The sequence below is a fragment of the Mus musculus genome, chromosome 1 (genome assembly GCF_000001635.26).
Source record: "Mus musculus strain C57BL/6J chromosome 1, GRCm38.p6 C57BL/6J".
Lineage (NCBI taxonomy): Eukaryota > Metazoa > Chordata > Mammalia > Rodentia > Muridae > Mus > Mus musculus.
The window spans coordinates 136537866-136559236 of record NC_000067.6 but is presented as its reverse complement, the minus strand read 5'-3'; the positions used below and the strand labels follow the sequence as shown (position 1 = coordinate 136559236).

General features: G+C 46.0%; 1 protein-coding gene across 6 annotated transcripts in view; it reads right to left on the bottom strand.

The window, feature by feature from the left end:
- Positions 1–3298: 3298 nt before the first annotated feature.
- Kif14 (kinesin family member 14) overlaps positions 3299–21371 on the bottom strand; it is an 89638-nt gene continuing 71565 nt past the window's right edge. For 3 of the 6 annotated variants that reach the window (XM_011248046.2, XM_011248039.2, XM_006529730.3), the window contains 5 exons: positions 17414–17660; positions 16323–16387; positions 14077–14189; positions 6104–6240; positions 3299–3645 (listed from right to left, as the gene is read on the bottom strand). The gene's annotated coding sequence lies outside the window, so the exon portion shown is untranslated. Of the gene's footprint in view, positions 3646–6103; positions 6241–9055; positions 9172–14076; positions 14190–16322; positions 16388–17413; positions 17661–21371 lie in introns of those variants that run through there. The other 3 variants (XM_011248044.2, XM_011248040.2, XM_011248043.3) reach the window with 3 other exon arrangements.

Genomic DNA, 21371 nt, shown 5'->3' with positions numbered 1-21371 from the left:
GAGCAGAAATTTAAGAAAAGGACCCCATGTTGGCAAACCTTCCTTTATCCCCGATCACATATAAATCCTCCACTGTTTCAATCGCCATTTCGATGAGCTCTCTTGCTACTGTTTGTTCCTTATTTTTTTGGTGAGCCAAACTTGACCACAGTGGGGAAATGAAAGAATTTTCCCATGCTTAAAAGAAAAAAAAAATAAATAAATAAAATCTGTAGCTCTGAAGCTCATTGCCGACCACATCAGACCACACTTACGTCGTACAGCTGGCAAAGGAATGAGATGATTCTGCAGCTGCCATAGAGACAGCATCCAACATAAGATGCACTAGGCAATAGCCCAAGCAGGAAGATGCTAGAAGAAAGAGTTCATGGTGAGTGTGTGTGTGTGTGTGTGTGTGTGTGTGTGTGTGTGTAGAATCAAAATCAATTAATTTGCCCTTAAAAATACCCTATGGAACATTGTCATTTAAAGTCATTTTTATTAGTCGGATTATTTTTATGTATAGATGACATTTTGTTTTTTTTTTTTTTATTTTTTATTTATTTTTTTTTTTTAGATTTATTTATTTTTTATATGTAAGTACACTGTAGCTGTCTTCAGACACTCCAGAAGAGGGAGTCAGATCTTGTTACAGATGGCTGTGAGCCACCATGTGGTTGCTGGGATTTGAACTCTGGACCTTTGGAAGAACAGTCGGGTGCTCTTACCCACTGAGCCATCTCACCAGCCCTAGATGACATTTTGTAGTATATTTTAGAACCCAAATTACACAATTTGACAAAAGTCTTGAGCTTGTGCTTAGGTACGGGAGTCTCCAACGGGTGATTTTTACATGACATATTCCCATGTAAACGAACTACCCACGCCCTGTTCTTCACCCTGAAGTCAGCTTAGTGAGAAAGAAGGAAGTGCTCGGGAGGTAAGGATACAGCCAGCAGCTTTGAGCCTCTTGTCCTGTGCTCCTTCCAGTCTAGCACTTGAGTCTGTACCACTGAGGCAAGATGACAGCAACAACTCTGCTGATTTACAGATTTACAGACTCATCTCCCTGCGAAACGACCCTCTACAAAACTGTAGAATATTGCTGACAATTTAACATCCTATTCAGGAAACATTGAGATGAGGACTGTGCGGGTTGGGGATTTAGCTCAGTGGTAGAGTGCTTGCCTAGCAAGTGCAAGCAAGGCCCTGGGTTCTGTCCTCAGCTCTGTAAAAACAAAACAAAACAAACAAGCAAACAAAAAGAGGTGAAGACCGAGGACCGTGTTGCTGTAATGCTGTAGAGGTCAGATGTCAATACATACAGGGTGTCTTCTACCACACTCCTTTTTTTTTTTTTTTTTTTTTAATGTTTTAAAAATCACTTTTAATTATGTGGATGCCTCAGTGTGGGTTTGTGCACAGGAATGCAGATGCCCAGGAAGGCCAGAGGCATCGAATCCCCCTTGAGCTAAAGTTACAGACAGTAGTGAGACCCTTCTGCAGGTGCCGAGAGCTGAACTCTGGTCCTCTAGAGGAACAGAACATGCACTAACTGATGAGCCATCCGCTCAGCCACATCACGTGTTCCCCCCCTCGGGGGTGGGGGACGTCTCACTAACCCTGGAGCTCACTGATTGGCTAGACTAACTGGCCGTGAGGCCCCGCCCCTCATCTTCCTGGCTTCCCTTCGTGCAAGCTCCTACATTTACTTAGCATTTACATTCGAGTTACGAATTCAAACTCAAGTCGTCATTTTTTTTTTTTTTTAATTTTTATTTATTATTATATGTAAGTACACTGTAGCTGTCTTCAGACACACCAGAAGAGGGAGTCAGATCTTGTTACGGATGGTTGTGAGCCACCATGTGGTTGCTGGGATTTGAACTCTGGACCTTCAGAAGAGCAGTCGGGTGCTCTTACCCACTGAGCCATCTCACCAGCCCCTCAAGTCGTCATTTTTTACCCACTGAACCATATGTACACTATAAATGTATACCATAATGTACGCTATAAATAAGTAGAGGTATAGTCTAAAAAAATCTGTACATATTTTGACAAAATCCATCCTCAAGATGGTGGAAGGTTATTGCTTGGTTTATATACATTTTTCACGAGTGCAGCCGCTGATGGGTCGTAGGTGGGAAATCAAGTGATCATACACCGGCATCGTTTTGAGCCATTACAGGAACAGAGAAAACCTGCAGAGGACTTGGTCTGTTCTCCATTTTGATGGCACGAAAGCCATCCCTTGCTTTTAAAGCAAGCACAGGGATAAAAATCCCCGTGATGGACTCAGAGACCTTCTGACCTCATCTCTCACCTTGGCTTTTAGTCTTGTTGGTGGTTGTTTTGTTTGTCTTGTTTTTAAGATTTATTTATTATACAGCATTCTGCCTGCAAGTATTCCTGCAGGCCAGAAGAGGGCACCAGATCCCATTACAGATGGTTGTGAGCCACCATGTGGTTGCTGGGAATTGAACTCAGGACCCCTGGAAGAGCAGCCAATGCTCTTAACCACTGAGCCATCTCTCCAGCCCCAAGTCAGTGGGTTTTTTTTGGATGTTGTTTTCTGAATGGTGTGTGTGTGTGTGTGTGTGTGTGTGTGTGTGTGAAGAGAGAGAGAGAGAGAGAGAGAGAGAGAGAGAGAGAGAGAGAGTTTTTTCTTGTCTTTCCATACCCCTTATGGTGTATGGTGCAGTACTACACTGACCTCAGCCTGTGGAAACAGGACAGACTCTGAAGGCACTGAAGGGGACTATGGGAAGGTCTGTCTGTGGCTTTATCCTTCCTTAGTTCTGCTTCTGGCTTACAGGTTGTCCATTTCTCCAAACTCATTCTCAGTTTGTAGAAATGCAGCTGTTTGCCAAACACCTACGGGATAGCGCAAAAGCTCGTACCGTTTTATTAATACCCTTTTGGGTTCCATGTATCTACACACAAATCCTGCATCTTGCAGCAGTCCCAAAATGAAGACGTAGATGCTGTCTGCCTGGGAGAAGGGAGGCACTCAGTCCTCGAAGGGCTGCTGTTGAGCTCAGACTAGAGGCACATTCCTTTCTCTTGACACAGAGTTTCCAGCACAATTAGCATTTTATAGGCATCCCACAAACACTGTGGAAGGGAATCGAATTGCCACTGGAAATGGCCAGAGTGATTAAAATATTAATTCTAAACAGCAGAGGGAGCACCCCGGGCGTAGGTTTCACAGTGGTGGTCAACCCTGATCCCGTGCACAACCCCCTGGGAATGTCAAGAAGCAGCCAAGCCCTGGCTGTCAGAAACCTGACGGAGTAGACACAAGATAAGACTTAGCCACTGAGAGTTTTTAAAGGTCCACTGGTAATTACAGAACATAACCAGGTATGGTGGGTAGGATTTTTTGTTGTTTTGTTTTATTTAAGTGAAGAGTTTGTGTTCCCTGAACGGCATTCTTCCAAGGCCAACGCTTCTGAAAGGAGCACTCACAGAGGATGACAGGACTGCCAAGCCGCCCAGGAACTGCTTCTGAGAGTTGAATTTGTAAATGAAGAGGCAGTTTTGCTTTTCGGAAGCAAGATCTACCAGCTTGTTCTTAAAGGGCCAGGTAGTGACGACTTCAGGCTGCGCAAAGCTTTGTACTCTGCAGCAAACTCTCACCTTGGTCATCAGGGCAGAAAGGCGGTCCTGTGGAGACACGTGAATGGGCACAGCTGTGTTCTAATAAGGTTTTATTGATGGATGTTCAATATTGAATTTCATGAAACCCCATTCTATTGACTTTTTTTCTGTCTTTTTTTTTTTTTTTTTTTTTTGGTTTCTCGAGACAGGGTTTCTCTGTGTAGTCCTGGCTGTCCTGGAACTCACTCTGTACACCAGGCTGGCCTCGAACTCAGAAATCCACCTGCCTCTGCCTCCCAAGTGCTGGGATTAAAGGCATGAGCCACCACAGCCCAGCTTTTTTCTGTCTTTCTTGAGACAGTCTCACTGTGTAGTTCTGGCTGGCTTGGTACTCACCACGTAGACCTGCCTGGCCTTGAGTTCACAGAGACCTATGAACTATGTTTACCTCCCGAGTGCTGGGATCAAGGCATGACCACTGAGTCCAGACTGATATTTTTTCAACCACCAGAAACTATAGCGGGCTGAGTGAGATAGGGCTCACCAGGTAAAGGCACTTGCCGCCAACGTGGGCAACTTGAGTGGAAGGAGGGGCTGATTCCCAAAAGTTGTCCTCTGACTTCCACAACCCCACACACGATACATAAAATAAATCATACATACAAAAACAAAACAAAAGAAAAAAAAAACCCAACTAAACAGTGGCTAGGTTTGTGAGCAGGCCATTGTTACTGTCCCTCCCCCACCCAAATCCTGCTCTAGAAGAATGCATTAAGCCAGTCCAAGCTGGCTGCTGGTGGCAGACATATTTAATCCCGGCACTCTTTAAGGCAGAGGCAGGCGGATCTTTATGAAATTGAGAGATCAGCTTGGTCTACAGAGTGAGTTCCAGAACAGCCAGGGATATACAGAGAAACTCTATCTTGAAAAACCAAAACCAAAATAGAGAGGAGAGAGGGAAAGAGGGAGAAAGGAAGGGGGGCAACATAGACACAAATAACTATTAAAAGATAAATTGAGGGCTATAGAGATGACTCAGTAGTTATGAGCACTGGCTGCTCTTCCAGAGGACCTGTGTTTAATTCCTAGCAACCACAGCTCACAACCATCTGTAAAGGGATCTAATTCCCTCTTCTGGCAGGTATACATGCAGATAGAGCACTCATACATAAAATAAATAAATCTTTTAAAAATATATATATATATACACACACACATACATACATACATACATACATACATACATACAGGTATCCAAAGGCCAATTTGGGTGTGACAGATTTAACCTGTTTCATACTTCACATCCCGTTCTTGCCCTGACAGGGAGTCACAGTGAAGTGATTTCTCAAACCCCAAGCATACTCGAGAGTTGGGCGGTTTTGCTTTGGTTTTTATCTGCTGCTTCCTTGTTGTGCTATTGTGGGAGTGGAGCTGGCTCATCTTCTGGCACAGTTCTTCCTAGAGCAATTACAAGCCCCAAAAGATGTGCTTGCGGTAGGGTCAGGACAAGACGGAGCTAACAAGAACTTAATAGCCCAGTCACAAAACTTGAGGCTGCCCTGTGTCGGGCTGCTTTTACTGTCTTTTGTGTCATAAAAACGACCAGCTCCCTGCTCTCAAGTGAACGGTTTATAGGCATTGATTTATACAAACACAGGTCTATTAAATATGAGCCCAAACATTTTGGAAATTTAGACATAAAAGCGCAGGAGAGGGCATGGAGTGAGTCCCACTGAGTGCATTCTCTCCACAGGTGACACTGGAAGTCTTCGCCACCGAAGGGCACGCTTCCTAAAATGTGGGTCCGCGGGGTAGAAGAGCAGGCAGGGAGAACCAGCGAGCCTCCTTGATATTAGCTGAAAGATCTGCCTCACATGCAAATCTTTCCTACCTTTGAACTGTGTCAGCAAAGCTTCCACCAGGCCAACATTCAATCACAAGATTATTATAGTGAGAAATAAAAACCTTCCATTACACTTTCCAACAAAATAATGGTTCCGGATCAGAGATAAGACGAGGGTGCTTGGGTGCGCGCATGTGCGCGTGCGTGCGTGTATATTTTGAATATAATCCGAATAATCTTTCCCCCATCTTTGGAGAAGATAATGGGACGAGAGAGAGGTAAGATGTAGGAGGAGGGACATCCCTGACGGGACTTTAGGAGTTGTAGAAATGCCTCTCAAATAAGGCCAAACCAGTCCTGGTCCTGGATCTCACAGGCAGCCACAGGCTCTGCCACTGCAGGGGTCATAAATGTGTTTTATGCTTCCAGTTGCTGGCTGAGGCCTCATCGTGCCCAGGCAGTTACCCTCCCCTAATAGCACAGAACAAAGACCAAAGTCCCACCAAAATGACGCTGGAAATTGCCCAGCTGACCCTCACCTCTTTGATGGGCTTCACTTTCGGAAGCTTGCCCAATCCTATAGGTTGGACCAAGAGCCCATCTCTATAGTGACATTAATGTTCCTCCCCAGTCCCACGAGGGAATTTTCCAATTACACACACAAAAATAAAACCCACAAACCTGACAGCGGGCAGAGGAGGATCCAGAACTATTGCTGATACCAAGAGCTGCTTCTTATTAAAGGTTGAGATTTAGTGCAAAAGTTAGAAGTGGGGACTTGCTGGAGAAGGTAGGTGCTGGGCGTACCAAGCTCGCTTCTGCAGAGACAAAGATGGGGATCGGGCCTCTGGGGGTGGCAGAGAGCAGATGCACCATCCATCACCACCCACACCTGCCTGTCCTCCTTCCCAGGCCTAACCTTCAAGGCCAATCTCTCCTCTGCGTGCTGGGAAGCAGAGTTTTTATTTCACCTGCTTGAAGGCTTGCGGTGACCATCTCTCTGCCACTGTGTGCTGAATCCCCTAGGAACAGCAGCTATTTCAGGATAGGAGCTCTGCCCCCTCACCGATCTTGATTTCAAATGTAAATTTTCTGAGTTGTTTTAATTGCTTTTTAAAATAGTAAAAATATGATAAAATAACTTCTCATCTTGACTTCCTACAAATACAAGAACAAATCAGAGGGAAGTAGAACATGTCTATTTTCATCTTTATCTTTATTTTATACTGTGATCACTCTGATTCTTTGTCTGACAAACTGGTCTCGAGCGCCTACTTGCTCAGTCAGACCCTGTTGAAAATGGTGAACAAAACATTTATCGCCACCACCGTGCTAATTCGGTTCAGTCTAGGCCCCCATGGTAATCAGCTAACCAGGGAAACGTGATATGCTATATCCACGGAGTTCAGAAGACACCCTGAAGTTACACTGTCCCTACAGCTGGCTTATGACAAATGTTTTCAAAGCAAATTTTAAAACTTGACTTCAAGTTGGGTGGAGTTCACTTTTAATCTCAGCACTGGGGGGGGCAGAGGCAGAGGCAGAGGCAGAGGCAGAGGCAGAGGCAGAGGCAGAGGCAGAGGCAGAGGCAGAGGCAGAGGCAGAGGCAGAGGCAGAGGCAGAGGCAGAGGCAGAGGCAGAGGCAGAGGCAGAGGCAGAGGCAGAGGCAGAGGCAGAGGCAGAGGCAGAGGCAGGTGGATCTCTGAATTTGAGGCCAGCCAGATCTACAGAGTTCCAGAACAGCCAGGAGTATACAGAGAAACCTTGTCTCCAAAAAAACAAAAACAAAAACAAAAAACAAAAACAACAACAACACCCCAAAACACTAAACAAACAAACAAAACAACAACAACAACAACAAAGCATGACTTCAGGGTGAACTTATAGATGGCATGGGAACATCCCTTTGTAATCCCAGCATGAAGGGGGCTGGAAGTCTAAAACCAGTGAGCTTAAGGCTGGGTGAGACATAACAAATTCAAGGCCTTTGAGACCCTGTTTAAGAGCTTTTGACACCTGGAGGGTCATGGGAAATACTAAATGAATGAACAAACCTGCCTTAAAATCCTAAATCTATTGTTTACGCTTGGACTTTGTGCAAAGGACTTCAGCTCTTCTTCGCCTCTATTCTCCTCACCTACAAGCTAAGGATCAAAACCAGAAGGCTGAGCCAGGCTGGGTGAGGACCACCCAAGTCCATCTGAGCCACACCTGACCCACACCGGTATCTCAGAGCCTGGCAGCCTCTGTGACTTCTTAGTTCTGGCCAGTTTCCCTTGAGGGAACATTATCACCCACATGCATGAGAGAGAGAGAGAGAGAGAGAGAGAGAGAGAGAGAGAGAGAGAGAAACATTCCTCTATTCCCTGGGATAGCTGTCAGAGACAAGCATTAGCTTTCAGCGTCTCTGAATGCATGTCTTGTCGAGTCTCCCCACCAACACACACAGGGAAAGGGAGAGCCATCAGCTGCTTCGACACCAACGTGTGCAGGCAAGCAGTGTAGACACTCCGGGCTCAGAAAGCATAACTAGTGTGTTGGCCTTCAGGTAGTAAAAAATGGAAACCATTTTAAGAATGTTTAGGGATATTTCCTCTCGACATTATTCAGAACAGAAAGAATATGTTTCATAATGCTCCTTCCATTTTCCTGTGGATCTACACTTAGGAGTTGAAAGTCCATTAGAAAGGCAGAGTGGGCCGCCATCTGCCTATGAGACAGTGCCATCTAGTGTCCGATGTGAGCATCGCAGAGGATCGGAACATTTCCTTTCTCACAAGCAGGTTTCATTTAGCAGCGACCTGGGGCCTTCCTTTCAACAGCTGACTATACCCGCGGCCTCTTCCAGACCCACAGATGAGTGGTCCTCTTCCCCACGTATGAAACATACAAGCGGATCATGACAAAACTATAAAATATTTTGACTGATACGTTAGTATTACTATATTAATATTAGAATGAGTGATAGGCAAAGAAAATCCAGCCATTTAATTGGTTAACAATAGAAGTGATTTGAGAAGAAAGCACACGGTGTGTGATGTCAGTGTTTCGCAGTAACAACAAGTAATACTGAAGACATACTATGTCTTCTTAAATGGTAAAATTATATGTAAAAATGTATGGTTTATTTTCAATATGTTTGCTTCATCTATTTTATATCCCAGGATAGTGAAGGTTGCATAAAAATGTTTCTGTTGAGAAGGGGGGAGGGTGTCCCTTTTCTCATCTGTCATGAGAGAACTACAGGAACCTAAGGGGAGGTGGACTCTTTGGGGGAGCACAGTGGGTCCCCACATGGCCACTCGAGGCAGAGTCGCCCTGCATTGATCCACCCTTGGCTGCGACACACAGGAGAAATGGGAGCTTACTGTATTGAGTCACTTGATGCAAAGGTCATCTGTGGCAGCAGTCTGCCCGCTCAGTCTAATAACCCTCAAAAGTAGTCTTTTTGAGATAATAAATATTACTTTCTCTGTAAAGAAAAGCGCCATATAGTGGAATAAAGAGTGCTAGACTCACTTTTACGATTGGCTCATGCTGTATTAGACAATATTTATTTACATTTATTTATGGGGTAGGGGGGAGGCACACACACCACAGTTCACTGTTGAAGGTCAGAAGACAGACAACTTTTGGAAGTTGGTTCTCTCCTTCCACTCCGAGGGTCTTGGGGGTGGAGCTCAGGCTGTGAGGCTTGAGAGCAAGTGCCTTTACCAGCTGAGGTATTTTAGCAGCCCACGTTGGGCACTCTTTATAAAGCAAGAAGAGGAGGTTTTGGGGTTTGTTTGCTTGTTTGTTTAGGTTCCCCACAGATGCCTATAAGAGCATGTTCCATGAAATAATGTTTATTCTCCAAAATCCATTTTTTTAAAATTAGGTATTTTCTTCATTTACATTTCCAATGCTATCCCAGAAGTCCCCCATTACCCCCCCCCACTCCCCTACCCACCCCCTCCCACTTCTTGGCCCTGGCCACTTCCCCTGTACTGAGGCATATAAAGTTTGCAAGACCAATGGGCCTCTCTTTCCACTGATGGCCTACTAGGTCATCTTCTGATACATATGCAGCTAGAGTCAAGAGCTCCAGGGGTTACTGATGGACCATCTAGAGACTGCCATACCCGGAGATCCATCCCATAATCAGCCTCCAAATGCTGACACCATTGCATACACTAGCACGATTTTGCTGAAAGGACCCTGATATAGCTGTCTCTTGTGAGGCTATGCAGGGGCCTAGCAAACACAGAAGTGGATGCTTATAGTCAGCTGTAATGGATGGAACACAGGGACCCCAATGGAGGAGCTAGAGAAAGTACCCAAGGAGCTAAAGGGATCTGCAACCCAAAAATCCATTTTTAAGATCCCTGACATCTGATCCTGTCTCAGCTGAGTGACACACCCACATGGGGAGGGGGCGCAGAAGGAAGGTGGCCGAGCCTAGGCCCTTTCGAGCTTCATACTCCTGACACAGAGAGCAGGCAAGGTTACTAAGGAAACCCATCCTGCCATTCCCCTGCATGTGGGCAATGCATTTCCAATGAAAGCTACTTCCACATTGTCCACGCACATGGGCAAGCACATAGCTTCCATTTTTAAACTGCCTGTCTAACTCTCCGGTTTTAAAGCTTTTACTGTTCTTTCATTTTCTAGTCGTTCTGACAGCAAAATAGATAATGCCCAGTACATGTCACGCAACAGAGTGAGTATCTGCTTCTAATTTCCCTCTGTTCTCTGGCAGGGCCATTTAGGGCCTTTCTCATGTTCAATTAGAATAACCAATGTACCAGAGAGAGACAGAAGAACTTACTGAACGGTGCCTTATCGCCTTAGTGCATGGGTTCATGAAACTCAAATACAGTAATATTTTTTTAAAATTCAGCAAAAACTGGGTATTGGTGCTCTTGGGGGGCAGAAGGATCAGAGTTCAAGGCTGTCCCCAGCTACATAGTAAGTTGGTGGCCAGCCTGGGTGACTATATGCTCTGAGTGAGGGGATGGAGTTTTCTAGCTAAAAATTTGATGCATGAAAAGAACAGAATAAGATATCAATTAAATTTGACTTCATAAAATTTTAAATTACTGTATTTCAAAAATGAGCAAACAAAATAAAAAAGTAACCCAGAAAATGGCATAGTATTTGGGCTAGAAATAACAAATATTTAATATCCTCATAAAACCATGCAACATAGGCTGGCAAGATGGTTCCATGGGTAAAGAAGCTAACCCTACAAGTCCGGTGGCCTGAGTTTGATCTCCGTGCAAATGTGTGCACTGAAACTCACTCACACACACAACAGACACACATAGGCACACACACACACACTAAATACATGTAAAAAAAATTTAAATTCTAAACAATGAACTGAAATAAAAGCCAAACTAAGTAGCCAAGCCAGACGCTCACTAACACCTTAATTGAGAAATGTGCAAAAAGCACAATTTCTTTACAACAAAACAAAAGGATAAAGCAGAGCATGTCGGTCCATGCTTATACTCCCAGCCTGGAGGAAACTGAAGCAGGAGGATTACAAGCACCAACTAGCCTATGCTGAATGGTGTTCTAGACCAGCGTCAGAAACACAGAGAAACTGTGTCAAAAAGCAAGCAAGCAAACAAGCAAACAAATTACAAACCATTAAAGCACGGAACAATGTGACTTCAGTAGTCCTGGAAACACTGAATGAAACCAGTGTTTCAAGATGCACTTTCCACCCACCACATGATCCAGAACTTTACAGAAATAAGAGTTGTATGTCAGTGAGGCTGTCAGGGCTGTGTACGTCCATATGCGAGGGCTAGGGGTATAGTCAGTGCATATACGGTGCCTTTATAGATCGCACACCCATGGAGAGTCTATGCTCTCCTTCATGAGCATATACCTCGAGGCTTGCTGGAGATATGAGTTTTATAACAAAATGCTGCTGCATTGTTTGTGGTTGTGAGAATTTCTGACACAGGAAGAGTGGTTCAATAGGTGATGGTGCGCTTGTGGAAGATGATTTATGCTACCCATGGAAATAATATTTAGGAGAAATTTTCAAGTAGTATTTGTGAAAAGACACTGGGTAAAGTGGCGCATGCCTGTGACCCCAGTGCTTGTGAGCCGGAGGCAGGAGAATCCGCACAAGGTCATCCCTGGCTACGTAAGGACTTGAAGCTCCGCCTGGACTATGTGAGTGTCTCAAAGCAGGCTCCCTGTCTCCCTCCGCTGCAAAGCAGAACTATAGGAAGGAACTTCCTTCAAAGGACGGCAGCAAGGATGGCAGGAAGGCAGGCAAACAAGCAGAAAAGTTAAAAGATGAAAAACTTGAGGTTAGAGAAAAAACGGAAGTGTACATATGTGTGTGAGAGAGTGTGTGTGTGTGTGTGTGAGAGAGAGTGTGTGTGTGCATGAGTGTGTGTGTGTGTGTGTGAGAGAGAGAGTGTGAGTGTGTGTGTGAGAGTGTGTGTGTGCATGTGCGTGTGTGTATTTGAGACATCTCTATAACCCAGGCTTGCCTGGGCCCTCCTACATCAATCAAGATAATTTCTCATAGCCATGGCCACAGTCCATTTTGGTGTGGGCAATCCTCCAGCTGAGACTCCCTCAGATGACTCTGGCCTGTGTCAAGTTAACATCTGAGGCAAAGGAAGATATATTTAACACACAAATAGAAAAAGATTCATAAATGTTAACATTGTTTCCCTGGGCAACAGGGTTGCGAGTAATTATTCTACTTTTATTCTTTTACATCTTCAACTTTTATTTTCTTTTAAAAAATATTTGTTTTTGTGTGTGTGGCAGTTTGAAAAGGTATGGCCCCCACATACTCATGTGTTCAAATGCATGGCCCATAAGGAGTGGCACTATTAGGAGGTGTGTCCTTGTTGGAAAAAGTGTGTCACTGTGGGGGTGGGCTTTGAGGTCTCCAATGCTCACATTCCACCCAGTGTGGAAGAGACCTCCTCCTGGCTGCCTTCAGATCGACAGGTAGAACTCCCGGCTCCTCCAGCACCATGCCTGCCTGCACGCTGCCATGATGATACTGGACTGAACCTCTAAAACTGTAAGCCAGCCCCAGTTAAATGTTTTCTTTTATAAGAGTCGCCATGGTCATGGTGTCTTTTCACAGCAATAGAACCTTAACTAAGACAATGTGTCTGCATAGAATACCTGTGGGGGCCAGAAGAACATTGGATTCCAGCGATCTGGAACAGCAGACAGTTGTGAGCAGGTTGTTTTCTGATCTCTACCTGCACTCTGAACCATGCTTACACACATGCCCCCCTCATATAAACACACCCCATGTTCATAAGTTAAAATTTGGGGGAGGAGAAAGTGCATAAAAGGTGATAAAAATTGAAAGAAAAAAGAAGTCCAAATGAAACTTTCAGAAGAATTATTGTTGATGGTTCATTATCTATGGCATAAATGAGGAAGGGGTTATGTGTGTGCATGTGTATGGTTTATGTGTGTGTAGTGTGGGCATGTGTGTGGTGTGTGCATGTGTGTGGTGTGTACATGTGTGTGGTGTGTACATGTATGTGTTGTGTGCATGTATGTGTTGTGTGCATGTGTTGTGTGCATGTGTGTGTTGTATGCACATGTGTGTGCCAATGTGCTCAGGTGCAAGGCCATTCCCACAGAGACCAGAGAAGGGGTATTTTTGGTGTCCTTCTCTATTGATTTAAACATATTCTTGTTTGTCTTTGTTTTTCCAGACAGGGTTTCTCTGTGTAGCCCTGGCTGTCCTGGAACTTGCTCTTTAGACCAGGCTGGACTTGAATTCAGGGAACCTCCTGTCTCTGCTTCCTAAGTGCTGGGATTAAAGATGTGCAACACCACTGCCCGGATATTTGACACTAGTCTTCAACCTGGGCCTCTCCTTGAACCTGGAGGCTGTGTTTGACTAGGCTGGACAACTGGCAAGCCCCAGTATTTCTCATATTTTGTCACCAGGCCCTATCTCCACAGCTCAAGCCTGCCCTCCCACCTACAGTTTACAGGTACATGAGGCCATACCTGGCTTTTTATGTAGATTCTGGGGCCTGAACTCAAAACCTTGTGTTTGCAAAAGCAAAGCCTTTACCAACTGAGCCATTTTCCCCAGTCCCCATTTTTTGGTGTCTTAAGACAGGATCTCACTGTAGCCCATGGCGGCCTTGAACTCACAGCCCTCCTGCTTCAAGCCTGCAGAATGCTGAGACTACAAGTGTGCTCCACCACACCCAGCATGAAACCTCTTATTAGGTAACATTTGTAAGTGGGCTTCAGGGGGGCACTGTAGGAGGTAATTTCTACAGATCCCCTCCGTGTCATCAAGGAGAGAAAGCAAATTTGAACCCCTTCAGGAAAGCCTGTGAAAGTCTTCCCCAAGGCGAGGGTCTGCTTCAAACATTTGGTCTTTGCAACCTGGAAAGCTGGACTCAGCTTGGCTTTTCTCTGGTTTCTTGTGTGCTTGTGTGTTGTGGATTGTTTCCTTTCGTCACATGTTGGCTTGTCACTAGTGCATCGGTTTGTGAGAAATAGGTTTCTCAGCAGAAATGAGCACAGAAATGTGGAGAGTAGATCCCTGGCTTGTGGCTTCATAATTTGTCACCAGAGTAGAGAGACCACCAGTCAAGAAATCAGCTGGAAGGCTCTGTGAGGTTCTTGGAAGGCGCCTCTGCTCTTACCTGTGCTTTCCAACCTTGAAGGAAAGCCCGAGCTGGGCATGATTGTCCACGTCTGGAACCTCAGCGCTTGACAGGAAGAAGCGGGAGGAGTGTGGGCTTCAGGCCAACCTGCACTACATAAGGCCAGGGAAACCAGGGGAAAAGAAAGGGAATTAAAATGTGAATTAAATGGGATTCTCTCTCCCTCTCCCTCTCCCTCTCCCTCTCCCTCTCCCTCTCCCTCTCCCTCTCCCTCTCCCTCTCCCTCTCCCAGAGACAGGGGACAGAGCGCCCCATTAGGATGAGAAATGGTTTGTTAACCGGTAGATTAAAAGATACTCAACCCGAAACGTGAGTTCTGCTGAGACGTCATTTTCAGCCAGGTCACCCACCCCTTTCACACGAGCAGTGGAAATTAATATTCTAAACGCTGACTCCAGGACATCGCAAGACCCAGGCTTCCCAAGACAGACCTGTCATGCTCATCCACACAAAAGCACTTCTATCCTAAAGAAAACACTCAGGAGTTGTGTCCAGATAGAGTCAGATGAGAAAAGCAAGATACAGCTGGAGGCGAGATGTAGTTATTGGTGTGGGTGAGTGTGTAAAAGCCTAGGCAGAAACCATCAGTAAAGCCATTGTCACGAGGGCTATCCATATACATTCTGTGTTTGTTGTTTTGTTATTTTTTACAAATGAGCTTGCTTGCTTCCTCTCTCTCTCTCTCTCTCTCTCTCTCTCTCTCTCTCTCTCTCTCTCTCTCAAAGACAAGGGCTCATGTAGCCCAGGTTGGCTTTGAACTTGCTGTAGCTAATGGCCTCATGCCTCTACCCCCTAAGAGTTGGGACTAGTGTACCACCACGCTCAGTTTATGCTGTACTGGAAGCTGAACACAGGGCCTTGTGCCCGCCGGGTAAGCCCTTGACCAATTCAGCACCACCAGCAGGATAGCTTTCTAACGTTTGTATAATCAGACACACGTTCTAAGTTTTAGAAGCTTTATGGGTCAACAATGAATCTCAGCAAGATCTGCACCGCTAGACAGGACTGAAACCACACACTGTGTTTGCTACACTTGGCTGCTCTGCCATCTCAGAGACTCCAGGGATGGTTTGCTTCAGGAGCTTTTTCTGGGATGTGCAGAGTTGGCTGCCGCAGGAGATTCCTCAGTCCCTTCAGCCAGTCTTCACCCAGACGCAACCTGCTAGCAGGAACATGGAGTCTGGTGGGGGTGGGGGTGGGGGGTGGGGTGAGTGTTGAGGGGGGTGGGCCCTGGGGGGGGCACCACTAAGAGAGTAGAGCTGATGAATGATAAACAACACATTTACATGGGTCCTGCTGGGGGGGTGGGGGTGGGGGGGGTGGGGTGGGGGGGGGTGGGGCGGGGACGGCTAAGTGCTTTGTAAACAAACTGGTGCATCATGGACTGGGGCCACATCCTCCACCATAGAAATGCAGCCTCCTCTGAGGGACAAGTGACAACTGCTCCATGGCCAATGTCCAGATGGCCAGGGCACCCTGAGCTGCCTTTTAAGTCAAACTCACCAGTGGAATGCAGGACTAATCCAGAATGAAGAGGGGGCCTCTAGGAAAGACCAGAATTTCCAACCTACTCCTCGGTCTTCAGAGATGGGCATGTAGTTCACTGGCAGAGCTCTTGACCACCATGGCATACACAGGCCCCCAGATTCAATTCTAGTACACACACACACACACACACACACACACACACAAACACACAAACAAAGATGTCTTCCTGCTCAGCTTCAGTACACCAAGTACTGTGTGGAGCCCACCAGACTCGTACAGACCCAGGTCTGTCATCTGTAAAATGAAGTCAGTCACAAGGATACTAGGGGTCGTCGGAATGATGTGAAGATTGGAGAAGGCTAACTAGAAACAATGCTTGTCTGGGAGACGGGCCAAGGCACATCCCTTTACCTAGAACAAATTCTTGCAGGGCACTTGAGCTTGACGCAAATGTAGAATTTTCTTAAAACAAAAACAACAACAAAAACCCAAACTGTGAAAAGCAAGTGAAGAAGATCTGTAGAGAACTGGACTCCAATTTAGTCATTATTCTGTTGCACTAGCAGAGGCCACTTTAGTAAAAAGAAAAAAGAAAGGAAGGAAGGAAGGAAGAAAGGAAGGAAAAGGAAAAAGGAAAAAGGAAAAGGAAAAGGAGGGAAGAGAAGAGAACAAGGAGTGGTTATGCCACCCAGGCTGGCCCCCAGAACTTCTGTTGACCAGGCTGGCCTTGAACTCACCTGCTTCTGTCTCAGGAAGGCATCTTCCAGAACAATATTGGTTGCATTGTGGAAATCTGGAGAGACTGTTATAGAAAACTAATATTTTTTTCTATTTCAGTTTCCTCACACACATATGCATAGCCATGCATATATGCACAAACACACACATGCATTGCGTGCATACAGAGAGAGGCATGCACTCACGCACACACACTGATTGTGTCTGCAGACACAAGTATACTTACACTGCTGCAAAACTGTAAATTCTTTTTTTTTCTTTAAAGATTTATCTCTTTATTCTATGTAAGTACCCTACAGCTGTCCTCAGACACCCCAGAAGAGGGCATCTGATCCCATCCAGGATGGATGTGAGCCACTGTGTGACTGCCGGGACCTGAACCCAGGACTTTCGGAAGAGCAGTCAGTGCTCCTAACCGCTGAGCCATCTCTCCAGCCCCAACATTGTGAATTCTTGATTTCTCATATAAAGTGTAAGCTTTATTCCAAGCTCTTAGGAGTTAAAACTTTTAGAAACCATACATCTCTTAACTTAGTCAAAGAGGAGAAATACCTGCAAGGGTCACAAAAAAACCTTCCTAGAAGAGGTAAACAGGGAAGCTCTTGCTTTCAGGGGTTGTGCAGAGGGAGCATGCTTCAGGGGGAAGCTACACGCTATCACCTTCCTTTAGAACTATAAACTCTACAGATAACCATCTGAACGCAATCCCAGGGCAGCTGGTGTGACTTGTTACTACCAGCGGCTGCATCCCTGGAGCACGAGCCGTATGTATGCCAAGCCTTTGGTAAACCATGATGAACCAGGAACCAGCATCACACTCAGGCCCAGCACAGGCCAACAAATCAGAATCCGAATTTGACTTCTCTCCCAGTTATCAGCGTCCACACTACAGCCCACATAGAACTGAGGATCTGAAGCAGTACCCCTGCCAACCCCTCTCGGGTGGCCCTTGCAGTATCACCACACTGTAGAGTTTTGAGCAACAAAGGCCTGTTTGCCTAAGGTCACACAGGAAGATAATGGAGCAGGGATCAAAGCTCAGGTCATGGACTGCTGTACTTACGCAATCTTAGACTAATGTTATACAGACCTGGATTTCCTTCGCCCCAGCCGGAGAAGCACAGTGAGAGGGTAAATGGAGTTAGATGGAGACCTCAGATAACCCTGTGTGCCCAGCAGCAAGCTCCCCTGGAGCTGGAAGAAGCTGAGTCCCTGTTTCCCTCACTGCTGCTGCTGCTGCTGCTGCTGCTGGCAGACGAACCTGGGGGTTGTGGTGTGTCAAAGAAGCAGCCAGCCTCTTCCTCAGCCATCTGCCTCTCCAGATCACAGCCCTGCAACTAAGTAAACGGCAGAGCTGTCAGCCTTGTTATCTGCCCCTAGATCTGTCTACAGCCAACAAACAGATCCCCCAGGAAGGACAGCAGACAGTGGAGGTTAAGGACTTCTGGGAGCTGGCACAGGCCAGGCCCTGCACTGGGTGCTAGGGGAAAAAGGAATTGCTTCTAAGAAGTATAAACCTTTGGAAGGGGTGGGGGATGGGGAAAGAACAGGCTCTTCCCCAGACCTTAGCATCTACTATATACCCGTGTACAAACCCCCACAACTTAGAAAAAGCTCTGGTCTCCTCAAATAAAATTAAAATATCGCAAAACTTCACCTGGCCATAGTCTTTACAGATTGTGTAAGACTTTAACCCTGCATCATGATCAACAGTACAAATCTCAGCACTAGGAAAGCTTATTTAGGGAGATATTTGGGGAGTGGGGCTGTCCCCATGGGAAACCTCTCTCTATAAGCATGTAGGGGCCACAGGCTTCAGCAGCCAAGAAGTCACTGGTTTTGAGCCGGAGGGGGTGATGCCTGAGGAACACATTCAGGAGCCGGGGATAACTCTGAGAGGAGAGACACTGAGCGCCCCACTTGGCCAAGCATGGATGCCGTAGCTCTGATGACGCCTCCTAACCAGGGTCCTGCCTTTTCTCTGCACAAATCTACTCTGAAGTTAACTTCGTGGACAAAAAAGGAAAGAAAGGTCTTGGGAGCATTCCAGTCCCCATGTGCTCTTTTAAGAAAAGCCCTTCTCTGCCTGTGCCAAAAACCTCACCGTGATGACTTCTCCAGACTTCTCCCTGAATGCCTGCTTAATGCTTTGTGATAAGCAGGCTCGGAACTTCCAGGAACCAAGTCTCTTTGCATAAATCACTGTGCGCTTTAAAAGGAGGCCCATTCCTGCCCGGGAGGACGGGGAGGATTTAGAAAATACCCAGGGAGTAAAATGTCTACGATGTCACATCTGTGCGTTTCGCAACAGTTACAGTCAGGATTAGGTTTGGGAACTGGGAGATTACAAAGTGTCTCCCTCAATACTTCAACTTCAGCAGAATAAAGCTAGGAGGGCTGTCAAGGAGGAGTCGGCTTCCTTACTGCTGAGTCAGCTGTATGCACATCACTGCACATGCTCTAAGTCCTTCTGAGGCTCAGTGCAAAGCTCCAAATAAAATAAAAGGCCCTCTGAGGCATCGTGTTAGGAGCCAGTGAACTTTCTGGTAATTGCATCTCTACTTCAGAGGCGATGAGGATAACCTGCAGGATCCTAAGCATGTGCAACAGGCCATGAACCTTTGGGAAAGTTTACGGACTAATGCCTTGTTCCCTGCAGACAGATCATATGACCAGCAAGGGCTATCTATATCTACCTAGGAATTGCCAGAAACGTAGCAGCTTCACGTGCTACGGGTGCGTCTTAGAAACATCACCGTGAGCTTCAATTGAATGTAACACTTTGTATGAATTTTCCAAGAGTGTTTTCTGAGTCGTGCATGGGCCATGGGCATGAAGCCTTGGAAACCTCAATAACTTTTCAATGCCACAGCGGCAATGCAGTGTCAAAAGTCTTTCTAATCAAAGGGTGAGACTTGGATGGGTTTCCTTTTGTCAAAGGTCAAATCATCCTTATGATGACCTAAAGCAATAAGTGTGTGTGTGTGTGTGTGTGTATATGCCATTCCTCCTATTCCTCCTGTGAGTTAGTGGCAGGGTACCAACCCACTGGAGGGCAACAGGGAGGGTGTGGGGTATACTCACCTGCAGATGTAAAGGGAACAGTGGACAGGTGGTACACTTTTCTTTTTTTTTTCTTTTCTTTTCTTTTTTTTTTTTTTTTTTTTGGTTTTCCAAGACAGGGTTTCTCTGTGTAGCCCTGGCTGTCCTGGAACTCACTTTGTAGACCAGGCTGGCCTTGAACTCAGAAATCCGCCTGCCTCTGCCTCCCAAGTGCTGGGATTAAAGGTGTGCGCCACCACGCTACACTTTTCAATGAACAGGACAATGGAAACATTTCTCTTTTCTATCCAAAAGCTGGGCAAGGCAGGCTACACTTGTACTATCAGATAGCCATCTACTGAAGACTGGTGGGAATGCATGTGTGAATTGGCCTGCTGGTCTACCTGGGCCTTAGTTTCCCATACCAACCTATACTATGACTCTATCTGGAAGTCTGGAAGCAAAGCTAGAGAAATGGAGGCTACACACTTTCCTGCACACCCTAAAAACTTCAGGAGCCTGTAGCGATAACAAGAAGCCCTTCTTAATTTCCCCACAGAGTACCCTACGTCCCACTCCTGTCCTTAGGCAAACTGCTAGCAGAATTTGACCCCTTCCTGCTTTCCCCATGTAATGGTTTGTATATGCTCAGCCCAGGAAGTGGCACAATTAGAGAGTGTAGCCCTGTTGGAGTAGGTGTGTCACTGTAGGCATGGGCTATAAGATCCTCATTCAAGCTGCCTGGAAGTCAGTCTTCTGCTAGCAGCCTTCAGATGAAGATGTAGAATTCTCAGCTCCTCCTGCTCCATGCCTGCCTGGATGCTTTCAAGCTCCTGCCTTGATGATAATGGACTGAACCTCTAAACCTGTAAGCCAGCCCCAATTAAATGTTGTCCTTTTTAAGAGTTGCCTTGGTCGGGGGCTGGAGAGATGGCTCAGTGGTTAAGAGCACTGACTGCTCTTCCAGAGTTCCTGAGTTCAATTTCCAGCAACCACATGGTGGCTCACAACCATCTGTAATGGGATCTGATGCCCTCTTCTGGTGTATCTGAAGACAGCAACAGAGTACTCACATTTATATAAAATAAATAAATTAAAAAAAAAAAAAGAGTTGCCTTGGTCATGGTGTCTGCTCACAGCAGTAAATCCCTAACCAAGATACCCTGCAACCTTGTCCTGTCTGGTTCCTTCTCCTTCCTTGGGTGTCTGGCTCAGGCAGTATGTGGGGAAGGTCAGACAACAGCTTCCCTACTTGCCAGGTACCTGCACTGGGGGGCCCCGGGCCACAGGATTGGGGTGAATGGACTCTGTTCTGTTTCATAACTGCTGATCTTTTGCCCAATCTGCTGATCACACACATCACTTAGGCAACTGCCTTTGGCAACCTACCCACCCCAGCCCAAATGCTTGGCAGTGATTTTAGTTATTAGTCAGAGAAGTTTAATTGCTTCATGAAACTGAAAAGGCTCAGATCAGCAAACCCTGACTGCAGACAGAGCTGGGCCCCTGGGGTTTCCCCCCACCCCTGCTCTTCTCTGTCACACGAGCATCTTGTAGTTAAGGATGTAGATCTGGAGTGGAGCACTAAAGCAGACTCACATAGAGAACGAGGAAGAAGATATCCGCCAAGAATACGAGAGATAGTGGACAGATCGATAACAGGGGGAGGGGCAGGAAGGAAGAGAGATTAACTCTAGGGGCTCGAGAGATGGCTCAGCGGTTAAGAGCACTGACTGTTCTTCCAGAGGTCCTGAGTTCAATTCCCAGCAACCACATGGTGGTTCACAACCATCTGTAATGGGATCTGATGCCCTCTTCTGGTGTGTCTGAAGACAGCTACAGTGCACTCATAGACATAAAATAAATTAATAAATGATATTAACTGTAGAAATTAACTATAGAAATTGAGCTTTAAAAGAAGAGTTAGAAAATGTTTGAGGTGGAGGATTCCCCTCTCTTAGCCACCCTGTGCACACACTCCTAATCTCAATAGAAGATATAATACT